Source organism: Caretta caretta, chromosome 11 (genome assembly GCF_965140235.1).
Source record: "Caretta caretta isolate rCarCar2 chromosome 11, rCarCar1.hap1, whole genome shotgun sequence".
NCBI lineage: Eukaryota > Metazoa > Chordata > Testudines > Cheloniidae > Caretta > Caretta caretta.
The window spans coordinates 27,534,183-27,540,761 of record NC_134216.1 but is presented as its reverse complement, the minus strand read 5'-3'; positions in this window follow the sequence as shown (position 1 = coordinate 27,540,761).

The window sequence follows — 6,579 nt, the reverse complement described above, 5'->3', positions numbered from 1 at the left end:
AAGCCAGCCTTGTTTGAATAATTTGACTTTTAATTTGGTAGTGTTATTGTCTTCAAGGCCCGAGGGGAGGGAAGGAAGAGACAAAAGCCATATCCGATCCTCTGTGAAGTCAGTGACAAGAAGAGTCCTATTGACTTCAGTAAGAGCAGGGTATTGCCTGAAGGATTAATCCAGAGGGTTATTTAAAATCTTAAAAACAACCATTTCCCCTTTTTAGCAGTTTCATTTCCCTGTTTCTTTTGTGTTGGGTTTTCTCTGCTTTCTGGTAAATTCTGGAGTTGTCCTGACTCAGCAGCAAGGAGTGTGATGCTCACATGGCATCTTTGTGCTGGGAAGCAGCTTGAAAATTCTGACTGCAGGAAACAATCCACGGCACAAGTAGCCAGAGTAGAGAGATTTGCGTATTTGCAGGGAAGTCACTGAGAAATTCCTGTGCAGTATTTTCCCCCTCACTCAGATCAGCTGATAACTATTATTAGCCAACCTCCTGAAATGGTCCTCTCCCGCCTTCTCTACTACTATTACTGCTGGATAAACAAAAGGAGATTAAATACAAAAGAGCAATTATAGTTCATACTGCTCAGTTGATAAGAACAGAGTGTTAACGTACCTCCAGCACAGAATTCTGGGAAAGCAGTATAAGGCTACACAAGGATTGCCAATTCTTCAGTTCTGAACAGTACACAGAGATGCGGCAGTGATTGCACAGTACTTTGAGCCCTGAGGTTATTCCATGTCCTACAGCATGCATAACTTGTAGCTTTGTCTCAAGGAAGTCAGCACATATCTATCAAAGGAAGTAGCATTTACACTTCTGTGATCCCTTTGCTAATGTGGCTTTTGCTGGCTAACCAGGAAGTGCATCAAACACCTATAAGCCCCATACGTACACATTTTTTTAAAAACTTTAAAGTATTTAAATTAGTTCATCTACCTTTATATAGGTTTCTTTGTTAAGCTATTTAATCATTTCATGAATTGCTTAGTAATACACTTGTCTTCAACTTATACAAAGTGGGCCAAATTCTGAAGCGAAAGACGACGATGGTTAGAATTGCTAGCACTAATTTGTTCTTTTCTTCATACAGACTTGAACCAGTTTAACTAAAAGTGTTTTAAAACTGATTTAGTTAACCAATGAACTTTGTGTAGACATACTTTAATCTGGAAACAGATCTACTAACTAGAACTATAGGGAAACAATATTCCGCCCCCCCCTCCCCCCAAAAAAAGAACCCTACCATTTTTTTTAAGTTTGCCAAAAATTTTCTTTAAAATATTGGTTTTCATAAAAATTGAAAAAGAGTATGGTTTTTGGCAACCAAAAAGTAAAAAGTGTTCAGCAACTCAAAACTGAAACGATCAGTGTCTGTGTTCTCAGGAATTGCATGAAAATGGAAATTTTTTTTGCAAAAGTTTCTGTTTAATCAAAAAAGCCATTTTCCTTGGACAAGATGTTTTTATGGAATACTTTCTGCATGCTCGAATACTTACTCCTACTCACTCATGTAAAGCCTAAGTTAGAGTAGACCACTTCCTACCTTAATTTACATCATCTTATACTCATTGGTTAGTTGCTTGCTACACGCTTCTAGCCCTTGGCATGGGAGTTACACCACCTTACATTTCCTTTGCTCTGTTAGAGTCCCGGTAGTCATATTCAGAAGGAGGATGAGTTTTTAAGGTACACATTCATAAGTGGGAGAGTCTAAGACCACAGTCCTGAAGCAATTCAGCGAGAGCAAACCCATACATCTACACAGAGACACATTGAAGTCAATGGGGCTTCAGGCAGGCAGAGGCCCTGCTAGGGCTCATTGCAGGATCAGGGATTAAGTGAACCTGATGTCTTGTCTGCATGGCGCTGCAGTTTGGATTATGCAGCTGTAATTTGCAGCATGCACTAGTGTGCTGAACTGTAACTCCCCCATGTGGATGCTGCTGGTGCAAGCCAAAAGGGGCCTAGTTTGTGTTAAGTCCTGGTTGAAAGGGTACTACGTTAACATGAACAAGGCACCTTTCAGTTCGCACCAACAGTGTCCACACAGGAGTTACAGTGCAGAATGCTAGTGCATGCAGCAATTCTCACTCCCCACCCACCCATACTCCTAACTGTGGGCCCCGGGGGACACAGCTAAGAAAGAGTAAATGCAGCTAAGGGAATTTAAATTGATGATGTGTGTGTGTGTGTGTGTGTGTGTGTGCGCGCCTAACTCAGCCTCATATGTTCTGTAAATAGCCCACATTTTTTGATTGACAATATGATCACCTTTCTTCTCAATCAAGAACCACATTTTAAACAAGAGCAAAATCAGCACTCTCACTGAAGCTGTATCATCAAATGAGCTGCTACTTTTGAAAACAAATATACTGTCTGCGTACATCAAGACTAATTAATAAAGAAGATATCAGAATACCATATTAGAAGTAACTGGGATGCTAAAACCAAGATCTGTAGATAATCTTAATTGCTTTTAATTTTCTTCCTATGGACTTTGAAATTAGGTCCTCAGTTTAAACATCTATATCACATAATTTGTTAAAAAGTAGTCACCATTAAAGCTGACAAAATTTATTGAGATAAATCTCAAGGAACAAAGTTTATTTTTAGTGGGGAAGAAACATGTATTTGGTTTTCTATCATAAGGCGGAGTCACCCTGGAGCACTGGTAAGAGAAATTTATTTCCTGGTCCCTGTCTCCTGTCCTGGCTCAGGATTTCAAAGGCTAATCTGTCACACAACAGGAGTCAGTAAGTATCCACTGGATTCTAGTGGCTTCTGAGACATTCTTAACACTTGACAAATGATTGGAAATATCAAGGCTATTGTAGAGTGCTTTAAAATGGCAAGAACATTTAAACTGCAAGATATCCCAGTTCTGCATAGCCCTAAAGATACTTTCAGTTAATTGATTATATTTTTTAATCTTGTAGAATAGAGACTTTTTAAAAAATGAATACTCTTTGCAAGATCTTTTTCACAAATAGCATTCTGTATTGCTGACTAATCAAACTAGATGCTAGATAACTTGCTCTGGTTCAAGAATCAAGCTAATAACATTACAGTACATTTCTGAGATATGCACAATCTTTTAATATGAGAATTTCAGGCTGTACCATGAAGTCAGACTTTAAAGGGGTCAATGAATTAAAAGAAAGCTTTTTCCTCATAGAGGCTATAGAAAAGTTGGAAGAGAATTTTCTTGGGTCTTTCTTTATAGAATACCAAGATGAGATACATGGCATTGATAGTTTCTTAGGGCAGATAGGTTGAGAAATTTGTCAGATTTGGTATTTGTCTACTAATTTGTTAAGGACCAAAAATTATAGCATGCAGAAGGTGCACAAAAGACCTATAAGGGAGTGGAACTAGCACAATTCTTCTGTGGGTCTGGGGTCTGTTCTCTGAACTTTCCACAGTAAAGCTCCAAGCTGTGGCTTTCTCTGGGTTACCAGTATGCTGGGGGATTTGAGCATGTACCTAGAGATAAATAGACTTGCCTATCCCACATTAAAGATTACCATCTCCACCCTTTTCCAATTCCATACTAAATGGGCCCTTTACACCAGATCCACTTCCCAAAAGACAATTCCTTCAAGCCACTCTTCTCCATTCATAGAATCATAGAATATCTGGGTTGGAAGGGACCTCAGGAGGTCATCTAGTCCAACTCCCTGCTCAAAGCAGGACCAATCCCCAACTAAATCATCCCAGCCAGGGCTTTGTTAAGCCTGACCTTAAAAACTTCAAAGGAAGGAGATTCCACCACCTCCCTAGGTAATGCATTCCAGTGCTTCACCACCCTCCTAGTGAAAAAGTTTTTCCTAATATCCAACCTAAACCTCCCCCACTGCAACTTGAGACCATTACTCCTCGTTTGGTCATCTGCTACCACTGAGAACAGTCTAGATCCATCCTCTTTGGAACCCCCTTTCAGGCAGTTGAAAGCAGCTATCAAATCCCCCCTCATTCTTCTCTTCTGCAGACTAAACAATCCCAGTTCCCTCAGCCTCTCCTCATAAGTCAAGTGTTCCAGTCCCCTAATAATTTTTGTTTCCCTCCGCTGGACGTTTTCCAATTTTTTCACATCCTTCTTGTAGTGTGGAGCCCAAAACTGGACACAGTACTCCAGATGAGGCCTCACCAATGTCGAATAGAGGGGAACGATCACGTCCCTGTATCTGCTGGCAATGCCCCTACGTATACATCACAGAATGCCATTGGCCTTCTTGGCAACAACAGCACACTGTTGACTCATATCCAGCTTCTCGTCCATTGTAACCCCTAGGTCCTTTTCTGCAGAACTGCTGCCTAGCCATTCAGTCCCTAGTCTGTAGCGGTGCATGGGATTCTTCCATCCTAAGTTTAGGACTCTGCACTTGTCCTTGTTGAACCTCATCAGATATTTTTTGGACCAATCCTCTAATTTGTCTAGGGCCCTCTGTATCCTATCCCTACCCTCCAGCGTATCTACCTCTCCTCCCAGTTTAGTGTGATCTGCAGACTTGCTGAGGGTGCAATCCACGCCATCCTCCAGATCATTTAATGAAGATATTGAACAAAACCAGCCCCAGGATCGACCCTTGGAGCACTCCACTTGATACCGGCTGCCAACTAGACATGGAGCCATTGATCACTACCCGTTGAGACCAACAATCTAGGCAGCTTTCTAAACACCTTATAGTCCATTCGTCTAGCCCATACTTCTTTAACTTGCTGGCAAGAATACTTTGGGAGACTGTGTCAAAAGCTTTGCTAAAGTCAAGGAATAACATGTCCACTGCTTTCCCCTCATCCAGAGCCAGTTATCTCATCATAGAAGGCAATTAGATTAGTCAGGCATGATTTGCCTTTGGTGAATCCATGCTGACTGTTCCTGATCACTTTCCTCTCCTCTAAGTGCTTCAGAATTGATTCCTTGAGGACCTGCTCCCTGATTTTTCCAGGGACTGAGGTGAGGCTGACTGGCCTGTAGTTCCCAGGATCCTCCTTCTTCCCTTTTTTAAAGATGGGCACTACATTAGCCTTTTTCCAGTCATCTGGGACTTCCCCGGATCGCCATGAGTTTTCAAAGATAATGGCAATGGCTCTGCAATCACATCCGCCAACTCCTTTAGCACTCTCAGATGCAGCACATCCAGCCCCATGGACTTGTGCTCGTCCAGCTTTTCTAAATAGTCCCGAACCACTTCTTTCTCCACAGAGGGCTGGTCACTTCCTCCCCCTGCTGTGCTGCCCAGTACAGTAGTCTGGGAGCTGACCTTGTTCATGAAGACAGAGGCAAAAAAAAGCATTGAGTACATTAGCTTATTCCACATCCTCTGTCAGTAGGTTGCCTCCCTCATTCAGTCATTCCCTCTAACTTTAATTGATTCTCTCCATCCTTTGGCTTTGATGACCTGTAGCCAAGGAACGTAGTCCTCTGCAATGCGTAACTTATCAACATTGAGTTTCACCTGCCAATTGTTGCCCAATCACCCTGTTTTGTGAAATCCCTTTGGAACTCTTTGCAGTCTTCTTTGGACTTAACTATCTTGAGTGATTTTGTATTGTCTGCAGGCTTTCCCCCCCTTCACGGTTCATCCCTTTTTCAGATCATTAATGAATATGTTGAACAGCACAGGTCCCTGAGATGAACAGTAGGTTCCCCTCTCTCCATTGTGAAAATTAAGCATTTATTCCTACACTTTGCTTCCAATCTTTCAACCAGTTATTGATCCATGAGAGGACCTTGCGTCTTATCCCATGGCTACTTACTTTGCTTAAGATTCTTTAGTGAGGGACCTTGTCATAGACTTTCTGAAAGTCCAACTACACTATATCAACTGGATCATCCTTATCCGCATGCTTGATAACTCCCTCAGAGTTTTCTAATAGATTGGTGAAGCAAGACTTCCCTTTACCAAAACAACATTGACTCTTCCCCAACAAATCACGTTTCTCTATGTGTCTGATAGTTCTGTTCTTTATTATGGTTTCAACCAATTTTCTTAGTACTGAAGTTAGGCAATTATAGACCAGTGAACCAGGATCTCCTCTGGAACCCTTTTAAAAAATTTACAGTAGCTTTCATCTGGTTCAGAAGCTGATTTCAGTGATAGGTTACATACCACAGTTAGTAGTGCTGCATTTTCATATTTGAGTTCCTTCAGAACTCTTGAGTGAATACCATCTGGTCCTGGTGACATATTACTGTTTAGGTTATCAGTTTATTCTAAAACCTCTTCCACTGACACTTCAGATTTGTTACTCAGAAAGAAAATTTCACTTTGCAGCTTGAAAGACTTATCGCTGCCAAATTCCTGCTGCCTGATAATGCAACCAAAAGGTCCCATTTGTTTAAAGAACTTAATTCACCTCAATCAAATAAAATGTAAGAACCCTGGGATGCCTAACTAGGGCACTCTTTTTGTCATTTCGTACCATCATGCTAGTTTAACTCCACACGTATTATAAAATACAAATATAAAAATTGGAACTGGGATACGAACACATCCAAGGAAGTGTAGGTGTCTGCACACTGTAATCCTTAAAAGGATTCCAAATGTTTCCATGCTCTCATTTTGAAGAAGTGCTAG